This window comes from Lissotriton vulgaris, chromosome 10 (genome assembly GCF_964263255.1).
Source record: "Lissotriton vulgaris chromosome 10, aLisVul1.2, whole genome shotgun sequence".
Lineage (NCBI taxonomy): Eukaryota > Metazoa > Chordata > Amphibia > Caudata > Salamandridae > Lissotriton > Lissotriton vulgaris.
The window spans coordinates 564,731,026-564,734,999 of NC_141698.1; positions in this window are offsets into that span (position 1 = coordinate 564,731,026).

Consider the following 3,974-nt stretch of genomic DNA (forward strand, 5'->3'; position numbering starts at 1 on the left):
GGCCTGCCTTCCGCAGTGCCAACAACACTTCCCAGAGGTGGCGCAGATGTTCCTCCCAAGTGACACTGAACACTGCAATGTCATCCAGGTAGGCGGCACTGAACTCATCCCGTCCAACCAACACCTGGTTGACCAACCTCTGAAAGGTGGCAGGGGCATTCTTCCTCCCAAAGGGCATAACCCGGAAATGGAAATGCCTATCTGGTGTGGAGAATGCTGACCTCTCTTTTGCCTCATCGATCAAGGTGATCTGCCAATACCCAGAAGTCAAGTCAAACGTGCTGAGGTACTGTGCAGCCCCTAAACAATCAATGAGCTCATCAGCTCTGGGGATGGGGTGCGCGTCTGTCTTCGTGACCGAATTGAGCCCTCTGTAGTCCACACAGAACCGGAGTTGCGGTGTGGCGCCCAGCGCTGCAGCCTTTGGGACCAAGACCACTGGGCTGGCCCAAGGACTGCTGGAGGACTCAATCACCCCTAGTGCAAGCATCTTTGAGACCTCCTCTTTGATGCAAGCCCTTACCCTCTCAGTTACTCTGTAAGACTTGTGATTCACAGGTAAGCTGTCTCCTGTATCCACATCATGGACGCACCAATCTGTGATACTAGGAACCATGGAGAACAGATCAGAAAACTGTCCCAGCAACTGGCGGCAGTCATTCTGTTGCTCAGGGGTCAGGGGGGAAGAGAGGTGAACACCATCCACTGACCCATCATGCTCTGTGGCCGCCAGGAGATCAGGAAGAGGCTCAGTCTTCTCTTCCATTCCAGCAACTGGCGCCAAGAGCATGCCCACTTCAGACCTCTCTAAGTGGGGCTTAAGGCGGTTGACATGCAGGATCCTCAAGGGGTTCCTGGGAGACCGCAAGTCCACCAAGTAGGTAACTGGACTCTTGCGCTCCACAACCTCAAATGGTCCGGTCCACTTATCTTGGAGCGCACAGGGCTCCACTGGGGCCATGACCCACACTTTCTGTCCAGGTTGAAGCTCTACCAGAGTGGCATTCTGGTCGTACCACCGCTTCATCTCCTCCTGGCTGGCTTCCAAATTCGCCTCAGCGAGTTGCCTGAAACGCCTAGTCTGGTTTCTGAAGGCCAGCATGTAGCTATATACATCCTGGGGAGGTTTCCTGGGAGATTGCTCCCAGCCTTCATTGACCAGACTCCGAGGTCCTCAGACCGGGTGCCCATAGAGAAGCTCAAAGGGACTGAACCCTAGAGATTTCTGTGGCACCTCCCGGTATGCAAAAAGGCATGGTAAGAGGACGTCCCACTTACGCCTCATGGGTACCTCAAGACCCATAATCATGCATTTCAGATTTCGGTTGAACCTTTCAACTAACCCTATTCCTTGGGGTGGGTAAGGAGTGGTGAACTTGTAAGTTACCCCACACTCCTGCCACAGGGACTTCATGTACTTAGAAAAGAAGTTGGTGTCCCGGTCAAATACAACCTCTCGAGGGAATCCTACTCGTGAGAAAATTCCCATCAGTGCTCGTCCCTCCACGGTGCCCGTCACTGTCCTCAGAGGTATGGCTTCCAGGTACCGGGTGGCATGGTCCACCAAGACCAGGATGTACCTGTTGCCCATGGCTGTCTTGGGGTCCAGTGGCCCCACAATGTCAATCCCTACCCGCTCAAAGGGGGTACTGACCACAGGGAATGGCTGGAGAGCAGCCTTCTGCTTCCTCCCATGAGTGTCTAAACTAAGCATGGGCGGAAAATCCGTTACGCTCGCGGATTTTGCGGATTTTCGGTAAATTCGCAATCCGCGAGATTTGCGAATTTCCCGCAAAATCCGCAAATTCGCACGCAGCGGATTTTTTTTTTCTTGGTGATACAATTTTGCATCGTTTGCCGAGTTGTTTTTTCTCGATATTTTGCGAGTGCTGCGCCATTTTGGATCTTGCTGCGGGATCCCGCGGGAATTTGGCAAGCGCAATTATGTAATCGCGGCTTGCCAACTTTTGCAGCGAGCGTTTGTCAACGCGAGTACGCCGAGATCACGTCTTGCGGTACTTCGCAATTGCGAGCTTTGAGATGCGGCGAGCAGCAATAATATCGCACACGCGAAAATATAAAATTTGCAATTCTGCACAAGAAATCCACCAGCAAGCAGCATAAACCTTCTTGAAATGATGATTTTTATCTGAATAACTCCTTAGGTTGACATTTGCCTGCACTTTTTTTGCGAGGAGTCCATTTTGGGGAGGGGGGGAGGGGGGTGGGAGGAAGGAAGTGCCCCACAGTCTTCAACTTCCTGTTCCTGTCCAGCAGGCTCCTCCCAGTGCTTTGTCCATCTCCTGGTCACTTTTCATTTGGATCTGGAGCTGGAAGGATTACTTTTTGTGGATGCTGCTGGATATTTGGATTTGAGGCCTTTTTGACTTTCTTTGGATCACTTTTGGATTAGAAATTTTACAAGTAAGTTTGTTTGGGGCATTACAGTAGCTGCAACTACAATTTTGGAATTTTCGATTTTTGGGCTGTTTTGGGGCCTTTTGCCCAGGGGTACTCAGTGGTGGGTGGACTGAGTCTTTCTGTGGGGTGTCTTGAACTTAAACATCATGGAGGGCATGGATGGATTGGGATTGTGCTGATTTTTCAGTGATTTTAGTTTTTTGGGGCTGTACTTGTGGCCTTTTCACCAGGGGTATTGAGTCTAGCATGGGCCTAGTCTTTTTGTGGGGTGTCTTGAACTTAAACATCATGGAGGGCATGGATGGAATGGGATTGTGCTGATTTTTCAGTGATTTTCGATTTTTGGGGGTGTTCATGGGGAGGGACAGGCCATGTGGCTGGGGGCCATTTTGAGTGCTGCTACAGGCCCTGGCCATGTGCAGGGAGGCAAGTGGCCATTTTGAATGTAGGCATTGTTGTTAGGCCTGCAACCATTTTGCCTACTTTTCAACCTTTATGCCCAGGGATAGTGAGTCTTGCATGGGCCTAGTCTTTCTGTGGGTTGTCTTGAATTTAAACATCATGGAGGGCATGGATGGAATGGGATTGTGCTGATTTTTCAGTGATTTTCGTTTTTGGGGGCTGTACTTGTGGCCTTTTCACCAGGGGTATTGAGTCTAGCATGGGCCTAGTCTTTTTGTGGGGTGTCTTGAACTTAAACATCATGGAGGGCATGGATGGAATGGGATTGTGCTGATTTTTCAGTGTTTTTCGATTTTTGGGGGTGTTCATGGGGAGGGACAGGCCATGTGGCTGGGGGCCATTTTGAGTGCTGCTACAGGCCCTGGCCATGTGCTGGGAGGCAAGTGGCCATTTTGAATGCAGGCATTGTTGTTAGGCCTGCAACCATTTTGCCTACTTTTCAACCTTTATGCCCAGGGGTAGTGAGTCTTGCATGGGCCTAGTCTTTCTGTGGGTTGTCTTGAATTTAAACATCATGGAGGGCATGGATGGAATGGGATTGTGCTGACTTTTCAGTGATTTTCGTTTTTGGGGGCTGTACTTGTGGCCTTTTCACCAGGGGTATTGAGTCTAGCATGGGCCTAGTCTTTTTGTGGGGTGTCTTGAACTTAAACATCATGGAGGGCATGGATGGAATGGGATTGTGCTGATTTTTCAGTGTTTTTCGATTTTTGGGGGTGTTCATGGGGAGGGACAGGCCATGTGGCTGGGGGCCATTTTGAGTGCTGCTACAGGCCCTGGCCATGTGCTGGGAGGCAAGTGGCCATTTTGAATGCAGGCATTGTTGTTAGGCCTGCAACCATTTTGCCTACTTTTCAACCTTTATGCCCAGGGGTAGTGAGTCTTGCATGGGCCTAGTCTTTCTGTGGGGTGTCTTGAATTTAAACATCATGGAGGGCATGGATGGAATGGGATTGTGCTGATTTTTCAGTGATTTTCGTTTTTTGGGGCTGTACTTGTGGCCTTTTCACCAGGGGTATTGAGTCTTGCATGGGCCTAGTCTTTCTGTGGGGTGTCTTGAACTTAAACATCATGGAGGGCATAGATGGAAT